Below are 20,955 nucleotides of genomic sequence, written 5' to 3'. Positions count from 1 at the left end.
TCTGATTCCCCCAACCCTCCCTTCCCTTCAAAGAAACTTGAGTTCTTTTATTTTATTCTGTCTCTAGCTCCCATTGGGATTTAGATCGGAATAACATGTTTAATAATTTCAGAAAGAAAGAGTTTGGGATCAGGGAGAAGAGAGAGGTAAGTTGGTCATCAGAATTGGAGCTTTTAGGGTTGAGCCTTGGGGAAAAAAAGACCAGTACTGTGTTTTGGGAGGAAGAAAGCAGCCAGAGGATGAAGCAGGGGGAGTGGGGACTGCGGACGAGGGGTGGGAGCCTCCTGGGCCTGGCTGTTCCAGCATGGAGTTCCTGGGAGGGAGGCCTGAAGCCCTTCCCCTTGTGAATTGGGGGAGGTGGAGTTGAAGACCCCCTGGTGAGCAGTGAGAGTCCTTCAGGGGGATGAGGGAGGACCCTGTATGCTACAAATGGAACCCACAAATTTTCCTTTCAGGAGCATTTAAGTTACTCTGTATCTCAAGAACCATAAATGCACTGGAAAAAGGAATTAACAAACAGGTCCCTCTCTTCAATTCTAGGAGACAGCCGTGCTATATAAGCTTAACAAATATATTTTAAACTCTGCTGGGTTTCTGATTACAAAAGTCATGCTTGTTCATTGTAGAAAATACAAAAAAAGCATCTAGAAGAAAAAGTAAAAATCACCTAGAACTCCCCTTCTGAGAGATGACCACTGTTAACATTCTGGCATGGAGCTTTGCAGTCCACACACATGCTTCCAACAAACAGGATTATAATACCTAGGCCATTTTGTAACTTGCTTTTTTACTTAACAATAAATTCTGAATATTTTTTAAAAAGATTTTATTTATTTTTTGACAGAAAGAGAGATCACAGGTAGGCATAGAATCAGGCAGAGAGAGAGGGGGAAGCAGGCTCCCCACTGAGCAGAGAGCCCCAATATGGGGCTCGATCCCAGGACCCTGGGACCACGACCTGAGCCAAAGGCAGAGGCTTAACCCACTGAGCCACCCAGGTGCCCGTAAATTCTGAATATTTTTATATGTCTTTCAATATTTGCCTTCAACATATCTTTTAATGTATACCCAGCACTCTTAGCTGGTTCTTCATGGCTGTCGATGCCCCTGAGAAGCTTGGGGGCAGATACAGTTTCACCAGCTTTGCTCCTCTCTGTGTGGAAGCTCCCTCCCTCTACTTTGTCCCGTCTCAGGGTTTGATGAGTCCTATGTCCTTGCCAAGGCAGGTGTTTCCACCCTTGCTCTTGATTGCCTTCCCTTCAAGAGACTTGCTTGGCCTTGCCTCTACCACTTAGTTTTTTTCTTTTTTTTAACATCTTAATTTTATTTTATTTTTTTTCAGTGTTCCAAGATTCATTGTTTATGCACCACACCCCATGCTCCATGCAGTACGTGCCCTCCTTAATACTGACCACAGGCTTACCTATCCCCCCACCCAACTCCCCTCCAACACCCTTAGTTTGTTTCTCAGAGTCCACAGTCTCTCATGGCTCATCTCCCCCTCCGATTTCCCCCAACTCACTTCTCCTCTCTATCTCCCCATGTCCTCCCTGTTATTCCTTATGCTCCACAAGTGAGTGAAACCATATAATTGACTTTCTCTGCTTGACTTATTTCACTCAGCATAATCTCTTCCAGTCCTGTCCATGTTGATACAAAAGTTACCACTTAGTTTTTCCTGTCTCTGTGCATACCACTTAGTTCATGACCCTTGATTCCTCCCACTTAGTAGTAGATTGTCATAAGAAGAGTTCTTACTTATCGTCTCTCCTCCAGTGTTTCTCCTCCAGCCTGTTTTTTAATACATTATTGGCCTATTAATCATATTAAGTAACAGCCATGATCTCTCACTCCTCTGCTCAAAAGCATTTAGTGTCTCCCCATTGCCTACCATGTCAAACCCAGACATCCTAGGCTGGCAGGTGGAACCTTTAGGTATGGCCTCATTTCGCATATGAGGGAGGAAACTTTAACCCTTCTCTTTCTGTCTTCTCACCAAATCCAATTAGTCACAGTCTCCTGTTGATTCACCCTGCTTTTATGCCACTGACTGGCCCTCTTTCTGTCCACTTTCTTTGCTCCTGCCTTAACTCACACCCTCTTGATTATTGAATTATGACAAAAGACGTGTTCCTGGTTTTCCTGCCTCAAGTCCTTCCCCCTCTCCATCATTCTTCATATTACACACAGAAGGAAATACGATTGTGCACTCCTTTAAGATGTTTAATGGCTTCCCGTAGTATCTGGAAAAAGTCCTAATTTCTTAGCATAACCTAAAGGCTCTTCCCATGTCCCTTTATCACCTCTTGGATGTTGGGCTTAAATCACATTAAGTGCCTCCAGTTCCTCTGTATCCCGGAGGAGCCTTCCAGTCTCATGCATGCTGCCCCACCCCTCTTGTCTTCCCCATACCCTTCTCTGAGACTCTGCTCCTGTCCCTGGGTTAATGGCCGTCTTAAGTACTTCCACAGGAATGTGTCCTGTCCTCCGCCCCATCTTAGCTTCGATCACATTTCCCTGCACTTGCCCTTTTACTTGTCTGTGGGGTAAGGAAACTTAATGATTCTTGAGGGCAAAGATGGTGTTTTATCTGTCTTAGTATTTTCCCAACACCTAGTACAGGGGGTACAGCATGTTTTTTTTTCAATCATTTTTGGTGTATGAATGAATGGATAAGCATCCTAATATTCTGCAGAAGTGTATCAAATAGTCAGGCACTGAGCGAATGGGGTGGCAGGCAGTGATGGCCCCTCATCGGTGATACGGCCAAAAGGACAGTTGCATCTGACAGGCAACTCCCATGATTGCCCTAAGTCTTTGTCCTTCCATCTGTGCTTGAGGCTGGCGGCACATACTCTCTTTCTGGGCTTTTTATGTTTCCAGTTTTCTTCAGGTGCTTGCGTGTGCATGGCGGCTGGGCACAGTGCAGTCTGCGGTCATCCCAGAGGGGAGACCCCGTGCCTAGAGACTGAATGGAGTCCTCACTAGCTCAGGGCCATTTTGATTTTTGCCCATGATTTGATAGTTGTGCGCCTTGGGACATGATGAGCCTAGGGTCCTCTTTCCCTGCTGCCATCTTCCCTCCAAAATCCACCCATGATTTAATAGTAATGATGGAAAAACACACATAAAATGTTTTATTTGTATCAAGTCCAGGCTGAGGATGTGAGTGATGTCTTTATTCTATACTGGTCACAAGGCACTTCCTTTATTCATAATAACCTTGACATGTCCCCAGTCTGAATCACTAAACCTGATCACAGTTTCCTTCTAAGAATCCCCATACTTTCCTTCTTGGCTCATGCCATGGAAACATTCAGATCAGTGTGCTCTTCATTTTAAGGCCCTCCAACAGCTTCCAGCTGCATTTGGATCTGAAGTCTCTGTAATAATTTATGAGTTCTTGCTGTAATCTGGATCCTGCCCTCCATTCCAGACACATCCCACTTCCCTTTCCTCCTTAATCACCCCATTCCAGCCATGTCAGCCTTCTTCTGCCTTATTCTTTTAGATTCTGATCTCTTCCCCACTTGAGTATCTCCTCGCTGCCATTCCCTGTGCCTAGAATTCTCTCTCTGCTTTGTACACAGCTGGTTTCTTCTCTCTCTCCAAGTCTCAGCATGGGATACTCAAGTGACCAGCCTCACTAGTGGGTCCTTCCCTGTGCTCTATCACTGTTTGCTTTACATTTTCTTCATAGCATTTCTTACCAGCTCTAATTATGAATTTACCTTTTGGTTCATTGCTACTCTTCAAATCTAAGGTGTGGCACTTACTGGCTGAATGACCTTGGGCAAATTATATAACCAACTTTCACCCACATAACCTCATCTGAAAATGGAGGTGTTTTTCTTGAGAGCTATTACTTGATGCCAGGTACTGTGCTAATTATTTAACATGGACTAATTTAAGCCTCCCAGCAGAGGGGCACAGAGAGAATACCTAAACTGCCCAAGGGCACACAGCTTGTTAATGGTGTAGACACAATTTGAACCCATTCAGCTTGGCTTCGGAGCCCATGCTCTTTACTGCCTTGCCAGGTTAAGATCAAATGTTCATTGAATATATAAATGAGAAGCTTCCTCATCAGCTTTCCTGATTTTTCTTTTAGTGTTCTGCATGATAGCAGAAGTGCTTGACGGCTTTCCAGATCTATCTAGAATGCCTAGATACCCCCCACCCTGCCCCACTTACCCTACTTGGAGGGAAGTGTGGCTCCTTTGGCACCCTGAAGGCTAGAAACTGAGCTCTAACCCCCAGGGTGGCCTTGATGAGATGGAGGCAGGGGCCTCGCGTCTTTGTGCAGCGGGAGCCAGTTTCAGACAAATACGCTGTGTGTGCTTCTGGCAGCATCTGCTGCCTACAAGCATCCAGCTACAAGGAATTCACTCTGGTTGATTCTTCTTTTCTTTTCCTTGACAAAAGGCAAGAAATATGCAGGAAGGAAAACCTTTACTCTGAAAAGAATTGCTAACTGCAGGACCGGCCTTACTATTCTATGGAGCAATTCAGAGGACTCAGGAGCCTGGCAGCTGGGGCAGGGGGCTGGGCTTAAGAGGATGCAGGATCTGAAGCCAGTGGTCCTGCCGTCAGCCCCTGACCTGGGGAGTAAGAGGTACTGCAGAGAGACAGGCTTTGCCTTCCAGTTGCCAATGACAGATGTCATCACGCAGAGGTCCACATTTTCATTTCCAGTACCTGCTTCTCTCTCTCTCTCTCTCTCTCTCTCTTTTTTTTTAATGAACAGAGTATATTGAGGGCCTACAGGGATTCATTTGAGCATCCCTCCTAGCTGATGAACCCCACCTTTGGGGCTTTGTCTGCAAGTACAGCCCCCCTCCTCTATCCTTCATTCTACTGGCTGTATTATTGTGAACCAGGCTTGCAGCAAGGATCCCCTGAATGAATGTGTTACCCTCTGTGGCTCTCAGATGACCCCGAGGAAATCTCTCCTGCAGGGGAAGGGCATTGCAAAGAGAGGAGGTGGTGGGAACAAAGGTGTAAGATCAGGAAATTGTGTATGTGATTAGGAAATAGTAAGCTCGTGCATTTGACAGAAGATAGGATACTAGGGTGGGAACGTCTGGGTTATTCTCTAGATGCCCCCTGGTATCTGTCTATTCTTTGCCTTTCTCATCCCTGCTCTGTGCCCCAGGAAGCTGACTTCTGTGGTTCCATCACAGGGACTCCCTGGCCCTGAGGTTTCCCATTGGAATTGGACAACAGGAGGCAGAGCAAGCCATCAGAGGATGGGGGAAGCGGAAGTGGGGTTATTTATTCCCTTCCTTCTCCCCTCCCCTTCCCCCCTGCCCCCTGTTATGCCCCAATAACGGGTCCGTGATTAAAGGAGCGAGACTGATACAAAGCGAAGGTCAAGCAAAGCTTTATTTCGCGCCAAGCATCAAGAATCTAACCAAACGTTCGGGGCCGCACCTCTTACAAGAGAAGGCGACCCTTCTCTGTTTCACAGTCTAGCTTTTAAGGGCAAAGGCTATGCGGTTGGGCCTGGCCACGCACAGGTGACCAATTGAATTATAATTTACCCTAGTAGACATTTGAATCAGCCTATTACACCTTGATTAGGATTGGCGCCAAAAGGGTGCCAAAAGGGTACCAAAGGGCGGGGGCCCATACTCCTTGGTAGCTAGGGAGACAGTATGCAACCCCCTACTGATCGGATGTCTCCACCTGGCCTGACCCACCTTTGTATCTGGGCATTGTTACCCGGAGCTGGTTTCCGGGACCCGCCTTTAAGTGAATCCCCTGGGGGAAGGGGAGCGAGGACAGTTCAAGGGCTAAACAAGGTTTTGTTTAACCTCAATGAAAGCCTCTTGACAAAATATAAACATAAAATAGGTCCTTACACCCCCAAGCTGCTGAAGTTCCTGCGGAGCTGCAGTCCAGTGGTCTTTTAGCGAGCTTTGGTCCCAGGCTCTTCTTCATCCACCTGTGACTCTCCCAGGGAGAGGCTGTCCCTGGCCTTCGCTCCTTCAGACCTAGCCGCAGCATTTCCTCCTGCTGGGTGCTGGTTCCTGTGGGGTTCACCTTCCCTTGCCGGTTCCTTAAACCCTGTTCACGGCTCTACAGATAGTCCCAAGCAGATTCTCTGTGGTTGAACCCTGTGTGTGTGTGTGTGTGTGTGTGTGCCATCTGCTTCCCTGACCAAAACAGAGAGTAGTGGGAGACTAGGCCAGAAAGATTGTACTTAGATTTTGGAGCACATTGAGGGCCGTGCTCAAGATTTTTTAAAAAAGATTTTATTTATTTATTTGACAGAGACAGAGAGTGAGCATACAAGCAGGGGGAGCAGCACAGGGAGAGGGAGAAGCAGGCTCCTTGCTGAACAGAGAGCACAATGAGGGGCGTGATCCCAGGTCCCTGGGATCATGACCTGAGCCGAAGGCAGACTCTTAACCGACTGAGCCACGCAGGTGCCCCATGCTCAAGATTTTAGATACGTATTTTTTATTCAGGAAACTTGGAAATCATTCCGTGTTTCTGAACACAAGAGGACTTGAGCAGAGGTAGGTTGCGGCAGTTGGAACAAAGAACAGTGAGTGTAGGAGGTGGTGTGAGCTGGAGAAGGGACAGAAGTGGGCGGCCGACCGACCGGATATGTGGATGTGGAGCTGGAGCCTTTGAGGTTGGGTCTGCATCCCCAGGAACAGGCCGACTGAGAGCATGGTGGTGCCACAAGCAGAGCTGGGAGGGAGGGCAGTTGCCATTACCTTCGGTTTGAGGTAAGTTGAAAGTACCTCCAATCTTACTCTAAAAATTGTGGTCATGGTTATCCCCCATGGAAGGGGCTGTGGGGGTCTGAAGTGTTCCATCAGTTGCTCTCAGGCCTGTTGTAGCTCAGACAATACTACACAGAGATGCTGCCCTGGTGTGGAAGGGGGCTATGTGGCAGTCACCTTGTACAGTGGGAGTACTTTAAAGGGTTAACACACAGTGACCACCTGGGGGGAGCTGGACAAGGAGATATCAAATCTTTTTTTTGCAGTCATGGTTTTTATTTAGCAAGGAGTTGAGGCGGTAAAACACATCAGACAAGGACACTGTGAAGAAATGAAAGCTACTTAGAGAAGAGAAGGCTGAGGAGAAAAGGAGGTTTATTCTGTGCCACACCAGAGGGCAACTCGAGAGCCATGAGTGGAGGAGGCAAGGAATAGGCTTCAACTATGATGGAGACAGTGACTGACGCTTGTTTCCGTCTGCCTGTTGGTGGGATGAGCTTACCGAGTGATGAATGCCTGGTCCTGAATGGGATTAAGTTGAGGCTAAATGCTTGCTGGTCACTGACTATAAAAAGACTTCCTCCATTGTGCTGTAAATTGGGCTGAAGAAAGTCACATCATATTCTATTTCCTTTAGTTCCAGCCCAGTGATTCTATGATTTTCCTCTTGCCTCAACACAGGAGCAGAGGTGGGTGGATGGCCACAAGGCTAAAATCAGCAGCTGTCCAGGTTCTTGGCCTTTCATTCCAGGTATGTTCTAGAGGGACTCAACAGCACAAAGAACAAAAAAACGCTTTGTGGGTCAGAAGTTGAATAATCTTATTTGTTTCTATTCCTCTGCTATGGTCATCTTTGTCTCCTTTAAATAATACTCTACTTCTGTCAGTTGAGATTAACAGCATGAGTTTGATTGGTCAACCATGTGCGGAAAACGTAGAAGAGAGAACAAATGTGCTTTGATTCCCTAGTGGTTCTACCAGCTAGGGAATTTCAAAGATTTCTTTTTAAATCTCATTTGAAGATGGGATGAAGGAAATGTGCTGTGATGAAAGCATGTCTGGAACATAGAAAGGTGGCAAATGAGGAATTTCTTAATGGAGGCAGAGAAGAATCTCTCTCTTTGGGCTGAAGGGTGTTAAAAAGATATGTGCTTATCTAGAACCCCAGTATCTTGAAGGAATTCAGGTTTTTCTGCTTTGGTCTCCCATTCGATAAATCATACATATTATTTATAAATTGACTTTAGGTTTATAGACTCTTTTATGTGCATTATCTCATTTTATTTTGTGAGGCAGATGTGGTAAGTAATACTTTTCCCATTGACCAGATGAGCAAACTAAGACTCAGAGATGCAGTGTTTCCTGTCCAAGGCCACGCAGGTCGTAAGTGAATAAGCTGGACTTTAACCTTACAGTCTCACTATCACATCATAATGAGAGATTAGATTGCAAACCAACACGTACTGTGTATTTCTCTTATGTTAGACCTTGCACTAAGCACTTTACATGGGTTACAGCATTCCCATTTTCCAGATTTGGAAGCTGAGAATGTTTCCTCTAGCTTCTAGAGCTACCAAAGCATAGACTACAATTGAATCTCAAGATTGTTAAAGGCTTACAATATCTTTGACAATAGGATGAAAAAAAATGTCAGTAGCATTTACTCATGGGAGGATGTGCATGTCTGGGTGAACGCAGAGAATGTGAGTGCCAAGAGCCCACCCAGAGCTCCACACTGTATCTCTAACTGCCTCCTGGTCATCTCCCCTTGGTTATACTCCTAGAAACTGAAATGCTCCCTCTTAAACTAAATTCCCAGTCTCCTCCCCAGCACTGTGCCTCCTTTTGCATTCTCTATCTTGGCCCAGTGCCGTGACTCTGGCTCAACTCATATAGGGGGTGTCAGTATTGAAGTCTTCTAGATTGGACTTCAACAAGACTGCTCATGGCCATTCCAGCCTTTCAGTTCCCCCACTACTGTGCCTTAGATCAGACCCCCATGACCTGACTTTGGCAGTATCTGTCTGAGACTTTCCACTACTCTTCCATTCCTAGAGAATATCTCAAGCTATATTGTCCAGAAATATTGGTTTTATCCAATTATTCCCTTTCTTTAAAATCTTCATCCTCTTTCTGTTACAGTCATTCCTTCCTCTGATGCTAACTGAGCAACTGCTAAGTGCCACACACTCTTCTAGCTGCTGGACATCCCCCGAAGTGAATAAAGCAGTTACAGAACCACTTAAAAAGCACACGCTCGGGGCACCTGGGTGGCTTAGTCCGTTAAGCGTCTGCCTTCAGCCCAGGTCATGATCTCAGGGTCCTGGGATTGAGCCCCGCATCAGGCTCCCTGCTCGGTGGGGAATCTGCTTCTCCCTCTCCCACTCCCCCTTCTTGTGTTCCCTCTCTCTGTGTGTGTCTCTCTCTGTCAAATAAATAAATAAAATCTTAAAAAAAAAAAGCACACGCTCTTCAGCCAAAATTCAATTCTTCAGCCAAAATTCAACTCATTTTTCTGGCCTTTTTGGTATTTCTGCACATCTGTGGGTGATACCCACATTCCTTGTTGTCCAGTCATACTGAGCACTCTCAGTGTCCTTTCTTCATGCCTAGTTGCGTGGTTACCTTCACTGGAGCTCTGCTCCCCCGTCCAGATTTCTTGTGACCCAGCTCACCTACATCTCATCCCTGAATTCTTTCCAGATCTAGTCAGAATTAATCTCAATGATACTGTGAGCACAGTGTTTTCATATGTTGTGGTTATTATCACCACCTGCATTCTTTGTACATTTGTACCCCCCACCCCCCCCACACTGAGGTCTTTGAGTAGGGGGACGTCTTGCCTGTGTTTGTGTTCTCAGCCCTTTGCTCAGTCCCTGGCACATAGTAGGCACCTAATAAATATTAACCACTTTGAAATGTTATAGTTCTTTTTTTTAAAGATTTTATTTATTTGACAGAGAGAGCGCGAGATCACAAGTAGGCAGAGAGAGTGGGGGAAGCAGGCTCCCTGCTGAGCAGAGAGCCTGATGCGGGGCTCTATCCCAGGACCCTGGAATCACGACCTGAGCCAAAGGCAGAGGCTTAACCCACTGAGCCACCCAGGTGCCTCATGAAACGTTATAGTTCTTGATAGCATTCCCGCCATCATCTACCACCCCCTTTCCAAAGATCCTTAACAGCTGAGTTACACAAATAAATATATCTTGCACATGATTGTATAAGTTCAGGAAGGCACTTTTAGCCTCTAGGTGGCAGTGTTACTGTGCTCAAAGGGAGGGAGTTGCTCTGCCGGCCAGGAAATTGTATCAACCCCCTAGGATACCTGCCTTCCTGTCTCCTCTTCCTCCCTCTGTCTTTTCATCCTCCCTTTCGCCCTCCCTTTCTCCTTTCTTCTCCTCGCCCCCTCGTCCCACTTCTGTTTCTGTTCCTCTCTTCACAGATTTTTTTTTAAAACACCAAAGCATAATTGTAAGCCCTGAGGAAAACCTACAAGGCTGGCTGGAGACCGAGCCTTCTCCCTCACACCTTCGTGTAGAATTGTAAATTTTAATGTTTCTAATAGATCCAGTTCAAACTTTGGAGGTGTGGGGGATTATGGTCTTCAGAGAAGGGGAGATGGGAAGCAATTGTTTTTAGCAGAAGCCAAGTAAATAATTCAAAATGGCCTCACGGCCCGTCTGGCTATCTACCTCTACTCCTGGACCTATCCTCAGGGTGTCGGGGCTCAGTCTCGAGCACTTGGGTTTGGGGTGCGGGGCTGAAAACTGACTTGTCGACCAGGTTTAGGGATGGGGTGAGAGGCTGCATCAACAGGGGATGTTTCCATTCCACTCAGGAGGAGGAGGGTGGCTGAGTTTGCTGGGAGCCCACCTCTGAGGAGGAGAGGGAGCAGAGAGGGCGGCATGGCCAAGCAGGGTGGACATGGCGGGCTCCAACAAAGGCAGGGGAATGCAGTCGGGTTTTGCTCTCTGGTAACAAATCTAAATTTCCACCTGCCTATTTTTCCAGAATGCCCACTGCTCTAACAATTCAGCATTTTAAAGGAAGATGGTGGAGGAGGGAATTGGTAATTTAAGCATGAAAAATGTCATTTTGCCTCAGAGCAAACTGCCTTTCTTTGCCCTGGCTCCTTTTGTGTGGTTTGGATTTAGGCATATCTGGAAGATCATTTGCCCAATACTAATAGGAAGGCTCACTGTGCTCGTTTGTTATGAGATGTAATGGGACCTCCTCTCACTGTGGGAGTAGCAGCCACCTAGCACTACTGGTTTCTATTTTTCTGTCACCAAGAGAAACTCTGTATTTCCCTCTCTCTCTCTCTCTCTCTCTCTCTCTCTCTCACACACACACACACACACACACGCATAAAACAAAGAACTCCTGGATTTCTACTCACACATTTCTCTTTGAGACAATTAAAATGCATTCATCCTCCTCCAAATTCCATACTCGTATTCTGTCCCTGCCTTGGGTTCAAGGTCATTTGATTTGGAAGGGAGGTCTTTTCACTTGCATGTGGCTAATTAATCAGACCCTTTCCTCCTGCCAAATTTCTCAATATCTTTGCTTTCTAAACAGGAGCCGTGTTTTCCATTCCTTCCTCCTTCAAGAAGCGTGTGTTTATGACCCTCACTTTTGGGGGCCATGCATTTATCCTTCAGTTCTTGAATTCACTGTAGGTTTTTATCATTTTTTTTTTTTTAATTTGGATATAACTCGAAGAGGTTTAGAGCCTTACTTGAATTTTCTGTCTCCTTATATATAAGCATGTTCCTTTGGAGAAATCTTTTTTCTTTTTCCCTATATTGCCCCAAATTGTTTCATCAGTGTCATTGAGCTCTGCCACCTCTGGGTGTTTTGAGGCCCGTGTGTGAGTTGCCCTGTTCTCCTGAAATGGTGAGAGCCTCGAAGTGCTCGCGGTTGGATTCCCAGCAGATTCTGCCAGTTGTCTGTTGGAGAGTAAACATCTCTCCCCTCTATGCTTTAAATATGGGGAGAGAATGAATAGAAGCATCTGTCAGCTGGATCTGGAATATGGTCAAAGTCTTTATAGTCCCCCAAAGCTCCTTGAACAAAATATTACCTTGCTTTTCTTTTTCTTGCCTTCTCAGATGGTTTCTCGAGGAGGCTCAAACTGTCTTATGCCTGGGCCATGGCTGGCACCCCCTGTGACTCATTGTTGAGTTTCTCTTGCTGTCGTAGGGATCCTTGCGATTTGACTGGTGCTCCAGAGCCTCAAAAAACGTAAGAAAACTCCCCACCCAGCTTAGTGAGGTATGCACAGCTTGCGTGCTGTGCCTCTCTGATAAAGGCTTTTCTAACAATTTTTTAAAGAAATTGGCTGTAATGGGGGGCGCCTGGGTGGTTCAGTCTGTTAAGCGTCTGCCTTAGCCTTAGGTCGTGATCCCAGGGTCCTGGGATTGAGTCCTGCATCAGGCTCCTTGCTCAGCGGGGATTCTACTTCTCTCTCTCCCCTTCCCATCTGCTCATGATTTCTCTCACTCTCTCTCTTTCAAATAAAAAAAAAATTGTCTATGATGGAACTGAGGCTCTTCAGGAGAAGTGATGGTTCAAAAGGTACCCAACATGTGGCAGAGCAAGAGACATCATACTGCTCAGTAATTGAGAGTATGGGTTTGCAAGTTGGCCTGTGTGGCATCGGGAAAGTTACTCAGCCTCCCTAGGGCTCCTTTCTTTATGTAAAATAGGGATAGTCATCATACCTCAAAAAGTTATTCTGAGGATCACGTGAGATAACACAGGCAAAGTTCTTAACCCAGTGCCTAACCACACCAAGTGCTCAGTGAATGTCATCTGTAATGTACAATTAAAATGATGAATCGTAAGGCTGGAAGGTACCTTAATGATCATCTACCCACTCCTTCCTCTTATAGCTGAGCACGAGGCACTCAGGAGCGGTCCATAGTCACGCCACCAGTGGAAGACGACAGCTTCTGTTAGAAGGCAGGTCTCCTGACTCCTCACCCAGCTTGCTTTTTCCCTCAGTTGCAGACCCTAGACCTCCCATTCTGTTTTGATGATGGTAGTAGGTTGTGATACAGTAGTTACAATTACAGTCACTCATTCAATAAATATTTATTGAGCAAACGTAGTGACAAGAACACACAGATCCTATGTGGAGCAATCCTGCTGTCTTTTAGGGGAAATAAAATACGTACCAATAACTAAAATTCAGAGCACTGTAAGTATTCATTAAATAAGGATTCACAAAAGTGCCATAGAAGGCAGAGAAAAGAGGCCCCATAAAGCTGAATGGTAAGGTAACAGTGAACATGTAGTGGGGGTCCTGTTATGTGCTAGGTGTGACGGGGCATACACAACGTGAGAGCGGGAATGGTCTCTGATGTATCTTTGCATACCCAGCACCTAGAATAGTGCAAGCATGTGATAGGTAGGCATCAGATATTCCTAGGGGGAATGAGTGACCGGGGTTTTATCTCCTATCGTTAGTCTGGAGGTCATCATGAGGACTCTCTGGCAGCACCCGCACCCCTGTCTCTGCTTCTCCTTCTTCTGCTGCTTGTTGCTTTCTTGTTCTGTGCCTCGGGGGGCCCACAGCAGGGCAGCGGTCCTCAGAAGTTAGCCCTGCGGTGGGCACTATAATTGCTCTGCCTTAGGGAGGACTGTACTCCAAAATATCTGACGTCTCCCCAGGGGCCCCTCCCTCCTTTCCACCAAAGCCCTTGTGTCCTGCACCCCATGCCCACAGTGCTCAGCACTACGCTAATCTGATCAGTGATTCCATTTTGTCATGTTATTGCCCAGCTTGGCTGCTCCGTTAGGAAGCAAGCTGAGAGGTGTGATCTGATTTCTAGTGGGTTCTGCTACTTTGGCTGCAGGATTGAGAGGAACTGTGTGGGTAGATTTATTTCTCAAATAACCTTTCCTAGAAATCTGTGTTGGCTGACTTTGTGGAAAAAATGGGTATCATCAGTGTTATTGATCTGACCTTTTCCCCTCTCCTGGTGGGCAGTGTCTATGCCCTCACTGCTCCATTCTCTTGGGTGCAGCGAGACAATTTAGAGCCATTTCTAGGAAACCCACTCTTCCCTTTGGCATTTTGGAGAAAGAAAAACATTTTTTTGAAGTATGATCAACATACCATATTAGATTAGTTTCATGTGTACAACATGAAAAAAGATTTTTGACATGAGCACAAAATAATGGTGTTGCAATGCCCCAGACACAACTCTGGTTGTGTGGTACACTGGGGTGCATGGAAAATACTTTGGTGGAATAATGTGGGCTTTTATTTCTAATGGAGGTTCCTTGTCTGCTGGGAATCCAGCTAACTGGCTGGGCTTTTCAGTGATTTGTGGGTGGTATAGGAAGGGGAACATTCTGATTTTTCCTTTATTCTGCAATGAGAGAGGAATGCAGGCTCAGAGAATTTTCTTTTCACTCTAGTACTTAGGTTACTGCTGTCGGGGGCACTGTGTGCTCCTCATGTGGGAGGTTTGGGGAAGCAGAAAGTGCAGGGAAGTGTTGGGCTTGGGTAGCATAATCAATTTTAAAAAGAATAACCCTTATATTGTTTTGGATTTTTATCATGAAATTATACATGTTTATTAGAGAAAAAAAAATCAGCAGTCAGACTAAACAAAATCAAGAAAGAATTATTAAAACACCGAAGCAAGGCTAACAGCTTACAGATGTTTAGCTTTCCAGACTTAGCATGTCCAGCTTTCAGGGTCAGAGGACAGAAGTGGCATAACTCCTTCTCCATCAACAATTAAAAATAACCAGGGCTGGGGCACTTGGCTGGGTCAGTCAAAAGAACATGCAACTCCTGATCTCAGGGTTGTGAGTTCAAGCCCCACATTGGATGTAGAGATATCCTTAAAAATAAAATCTTAAAAAAAATCACTAGGGCTACTTTATGTGAACTGAAGTTAATAATGAAAATATCTTGCCTTTATATACCTTATTATGTTTATAAAACATTTAAGTATATCATTTTATTTAATCTTTAATGATCTTCTCATTTAGGTTGTGAATGCTCTCATTTGTAATTTAAAAAGAATCCAAAACATATTCAGAAAGGTATAGTGACTTCCTCCAATTAAATAACATCTAAGTGGCAGAGTTGGGACTTGAACTGAGGTCTTTGGATTTCAGAACTAAAGTGTAATTTACCAGGTTCCGGCCACCTTATCATTTTATGGGAACCCTGTGTATCAATCAGTGATTGGTCAGTTACAATAATGCTCTGTAATAAACCACCTCAAAATTCAGTAGCTCACAACAAGTATTCATGCTCTCACCCATCGGTCCACAGATGGACTGAAGTTAGCTAATCTAGCTGGGCCTCAACTGGGTGGTCCTGTTTCAGGTTTCAGGCTGGCTGCATCCAGCTGGATCCATTTATTTCATGTGTATTTATTCTTTTATTCTGAGGACCGGATAGAAGAGGATGCTCTTCTCATGGCCAGTCCCTGGAATACAAGATCTATGATGAACCACATAAGCACATAGGGAAAGTTCCTATTCCCACCATACCTGGGGAAGTTCCATTGGCTGGAGCAAGTCACGTGGCCACACCCATGCAATGAGGAAGGGTAAACTACCTAATGGGAGGGGAAGGGGAGTAAAGAATAATATAAGCCATCGCAATCTGGTTTTTTATTCATTGTTTTGTGCATGCAAAATATATTTACTCCCATCTCAGTACCCTTCAGTGTCATCCAGTCAGTATCAGGCTTGATGTCTAAGATCTTGAAATTAAACCAAATCCTGATATGGCTTCTATTCACTTACAAAATAAAGAGACAAATTATTTGCTTTCCAACCACCTGATAATAAATGTTAATAGGGACACAATAACTGAAATAAATACAATGAATTGCAAAAGGGAAGAGGGGCGCCTGGGTGGCACAGTCAGTTAAGCATCCAACTCTTGGTTTTGGCTCAGATCATGATCTCAGGGATGTAGGATCCAGTCCTGCATTGGGCTTTCCTCTGAGGGTGGAGTCTGCTTGGGATTCTCTCCCTTCACCTCCTTTGCCCTTCCCACTGCTCTCTCTCTCTCTCTCTCTCTAATAAAATGAATAAATAAAATATGAAAAAAAAAGTAAGAATGGTAGCAGATTGCAGTCACCGACTCCAGCCATTCTGAAACCTCGCTGTGTATACTATAACCAGATTTCCTTATTGTCTAGGTATAAAATCTTCTTTCACATAGACCAGGGCCAGATACTAAATATTTTAGGCTTTGCAGATCATTTATGTGTTGTAAATCTCAATTTTGTGTTATGGCAAAAGCATCAGTAGACAATATAAAAATGTACAGGTAGGGTTGTGTTCCAGTAAAATTTTATTTAAATTGGGTGACATAGGGTTTAATCTCTGGGCCATGCTTCACTGACCCCTCGGACTAGGCGGCCCTAGTTCTCTCTGGGGTACAGCTCACTGATCCATTATTCTTCATGTCTTTGGCTCCAGTGTTTTTCAGCACCATGCACGGCCACTTCTGAAGAGAACTTTAAAGAGTAAGCCTTTGTTTCTGGAACAGCAACTTTTTCAAACTGCTTTCTGCTTATAGAAATCTGGCAGCCAGAGATCTTTTTACATGTCAGACAGTTATAGTCTCAGGTTGATGGCATTTTACCAATACAGGTATATCAAAATTTTTATGAGTTTCCTACATTTGATTTCAGTCAACTCCATGTTTGTTACATCTAGGATTCATTTTGAGACAAATCTTTCTCTTAAGACTTAATTTTGGCTACCTAGGATTTATCAGGCCTCTGTGGGATCATGCCTTTTATATTTCTAGGAGCGCTTTGTGCAGCTGAAAAGTACTGATAGGTACCACTTCAGTCCTTTCAAAAGAAGTTGTGACAAAGGATGTGACAATCACATGCTGATTTGGTCTTTGTCCTAAGGCTGATAAGATGGTAAGATAAATATAGTTTAACTTTTCAAACCTACAAGTCTTGGAATTTCTTGGCTTTCTATATTTTCTCTCAGTATTGCTTGCATACTGGTCAGCTTCCTCTACAAACAACTTTGTCTTGCAATACCTTATCCATCTAGTAAACATCAAATTGCCTTATAAGCATTCTGCCTGGACACTTTCTTGTCCAGTGCTTCAAGTTATTAGGCAGATTTCTGTCCTCCACGTTATCACAGATGAGTTTGGCCAAGTGCATCGTCACTACATAATACGAGTGGCATGTTTCCAGCTTTCTAGAACACTTTCCTCATCATCTGCTGCCTAATCACCAAACCGTAGTCACATATTTTAGGTTCTCGTTATGACAGTACTCCACTTCTGATACCAATTTCTCTGTTGGCCAGCTATTGCTGCAATAATGCTCTGTCATAAACTAGCCCAAAACTCATGACTTGCAAACACAAGCACTTAATCTCACCTTTGAAGGTCTGCTGTTAGATTGCCATTCAGCCAATCTAGGCTGAGTTCAGCAAGGGGTCTTGTTTCAGGTTGCATGTGATTGGGATTGGGTCCAGGCTGTTCAGGGTTCAGGTCTTTTTCACAGGAGTTTGCTTTCAGTTCAGGATTACTCTGGGCATAAGCTCCTCTTACAGCATATCAGTACAGCACTCCAAGTTGAATCACACAACACACTTAAAGCTTGTGCTTACATCATATCTACTGATTTTCCAGTGGACAGAGCAAATTATGTGCCAAGCTTAACGTTAGTGGAGCAGGGAAGTATATACTGTCCTCAGTGGAAAGGGGAAGGGAGTGAGTTTTTTGCTGAGTAATAATCAAATGATCATAGTAGGATTCCCTTTCAAGATAATGATGTTTAAAAGACAAGGAAAAGAAGTAGATGTTTATCCAATTCCTTACTCAAGGCATCTGGTTTTTCGATTTCCTCCTCACCACAACTTTGTGACCAAGTTCTAGCCAATGAGATGCCAATGATGTGTGCCACTTCTGGATTGTACCCTTAAAAAAATTGGACATGCTCTCCCACTGCTCCCTCCACCTATGCTGGAACGTGACATGGGCAGTCAGGGAGCCACTTGGATCCCCAAAATGGAAGCCATGTGTTGGTGATGGCCAGCTGCCTTTCTACTCCTGGATTGTTATGTGGAAGAGAAACTTTGATCTTGTTTAAATCATGTTTTTTCTATCTTTGTTACAGCAACTTAGAGTGTACACAATACTTCTTCTAGATTGTTACACAATAGAGGGAAAACTGTTGTGTTTAAACTACTACTTTTTGGGTGCCTTTGTTAAAGGAACTTACTTTGTTCCTTCACAGAGATTATACTGCTACTGGTGATGGTTATTGAAGGGATTAAGTGAAATAGTATAAAAAAAGAAGGAACCTAGCAGACTTTCTGAATAAATGGCACTTGTAATGGTAATAATAATAATAATAATGTACTATATTAGTAGTATAATTGGTACAAAACATAAGCATTTAATATAATATAGAACAGTCAATTCAATTCATATAATATGATACTTATTATAATTATTATTGATCAAGTACTGGCCATATTCAGTGTAGATTAGCTAGCTCTATTGAACTATCAATCTCAGTTCCCAGGGAGCTCCTCTTTCTTTTGCCTCCATCCCCCGCAATGTAGTAGTAGTAACTTCTGTCATCTCCTTCAGTTGTGGCCCACTCAGATTTCAACTAGTATGTTCATAAATAGTCCTGAGAAGAGTGAAGAGTTAGAGGTGTTTGAGTGGGAGATCTCAGGCCTTGAGCAAGATGTGTTGAGTGTGGTTGGGGTATTTAACTGGTTTCCAAAATAAAGGAGAAATGTTACATATTCTGTCCTGTTGGCACCACATTTTCTGGACTTTTAAAATACAGCTCACTCCCTGCCAGACCCCTCTCAAATGCATGTAGGTGGTTCAAGGAAAATTCATCACCATTTCTAGAAAAACGCCTTACATTTAATAGCCCATGGACAGAAGATCAATAATGTCCTCTATTCAGAGGAAGAATAGTATATTTTCATTACATATTCAGGTTTATAGGGAGATGTCATGAGACTGGCAAAAAGAGTGGCTCTGGTGTCTCAAAGAAGAACCGTTCTTCATTCCTGCAGCCAACACTTACTGAGCACTCCCACAAGCCAGAGGCTTCACTGGGGATACGGAAATGAATGGGACATGTTTCCTACCTATGAAGAGCTCACTATCTAGCAGTTGCAAGAAGGCAGTATATATAATGCTTAAGAGAGTGGGCCATGAGAGTCAGTCTAATTGGCTTCAGACCCTGACTTTGATGCTTAGTAGCGTTATGACCTTGGGCAATTTATTTCACAGATTTGTGCCTCTGTTGCTTCTTCTGTCATATGGAGATAATAAGGGTTAATGTACTTCATAGGGTGGTTGTAAGTATTAAATAGGTTCATACAGCTAAAGCATTTAGAACACTGCCTGGCACATAGTAAGTACCTCTTCTGTGTTGGCCATCATTATCCACTGAGCTATAGGCTCTGTGAGGTCAGAGTATCTTGTCTGCTTTGCTCACTGCTGTGTCTTTGGGAGCTGAACTTAGGACTTGGAACCAGTAGGCATTCAGTATATATTTGACTGAACTTGTAAATATTCAATAAATATACGTGTGTGGTTTTTTTTTTTTTTAAGATTTTCTTTATTTGACAGAGAGAGCGGGAGAGCACAAGCAGGCAGAGCAGCAGAGGGAGAGGGAGAAGCAGGCTCCCCACTGAGCATGGAGCCCGATGTGGGGCCTGATCCCAGGACCCCGGGATCATGACCTAAGCCAAAGGCAGTCGCTTAACCAACTGAGCCACTTAGGCACCCCAATAAATATTTGTTGAGTGAATAGTTGATTGGCATAAGCTTTTTGTTCCTTGCAGACCCTCTGCCTTCCATAGAAAGGGTAGTATTTACTGAGCACTTACTATCCTCCGGACTCAATGTTAATGGATGATTTAGTCCTTTACAAACTTTATGAGTTTGCTGACATCATCGCATTTTACAGATGGGGAAACTGAGACTCCAAAGGATAAAGTAACTGGTGGGAAGTCATACAGATGCTAATTGACGGATTCGGAATTGAATACAGTTTGTTTTTGTTCAGGTGCTTGTGCTGTTGAACCACTGCCCTGTCCCTACCCCCCGGTGTCCCCATAGATGGCCAAGCTGATGGCTCCATCGGCACGCTAACGTGCACCAACTGTGTTTCCTTGTGCAGGTGCCATCTACAGCATGCCTAGGGAGCTGGGCATTATGGGAAAGCAAACACACAGAAACCTGCATTTGGCATCTTGGCTGGTGTGTACTCGTCACATGGTTTATCAGTTCAGAACTGGAGAGCGAGATTTGGCTCTTGAGTGCTGAACGGCTCATTGACTAGGCTGCTCCTGTCTTCCTTCATGTTCAGGAAACAGAAGATGCAGTCGAACTTTGAGCTAATGGGTTCGTTCCATTCATTATTTTCCCAGAACAGCATTTTATCATGGAAGCTCCTAAGTGTTTGACAAAGAATAAAGCATCTCATTAGTGCCTAGGAGGTTATGAGGTAGGCAGATGGTTACTGTTTTCTTCTTTTCTTGGGCAGAAGCACAAATGTCTCAGAGAGTGTGACAGAAGCGTAAATTCTGGGGGCTCAGCAAGCCAGTGAGATAATCTCTTTCCTTGTTTCCTTTCTTACCCTTTGCTAAATGTAAAATAAAACCCTTTCTACCCTCCTGCTGTCAAGTTGGTATTTATATGCAGTGTAGTCCTAAAAGGACAAGAGTTCCTAGATGTACTTTGATATACATTCTTGCCTTAGCAGCTGCCCTCAGCCCTATGTAGTTGGCAGAGTGGATAGGATGGGGTGGTGTCTATAGGTGACCTGACACCTTTAATCCTTGGCCAGTGGACCTGGCCAGTGATGTATATATAACAAGATGGCATATAGTGTCAGAAAACTCTACTTAATTAAATTAATCTAGGACTTCCATCTCCAGGAACCAATGGCTGAAAGAACCATGACCCCATTTGTTAATAATATCCCTCCCGTTGAATGGGAAATAAGAATAATCACAATAATAGTAACCACTATGGTAATAAGAGATTATATTTACTGAATGCTTCTTTATGCCTACATAGAGCTAAGTGCTTTGCATGCATTATCTAATTTAGTCATCAAAACAATCTTATGAGGTTTTCATATAACAAAAATTAAGCACCTGCTATATGCTCTTTAGTATTTTAGACATTTGGGATAGATCAGTGAACAAAACAGCAGGA

Source organism: Martes martes (assembly GCF_963455335.1).
Source record: "Martes martes genome assembly, chromosome: 15".
Classification (NCBI taxonomy): Eukaryota; Metazoa; Chordata; class Mammalia; order Carnivora; family Mustelidae; genus Martes; species Martes martes.
The sequence above is the reverse complement of the archived record's forward strand: the minus strand, read 5'-3'. Positions refer to the sequence as shown.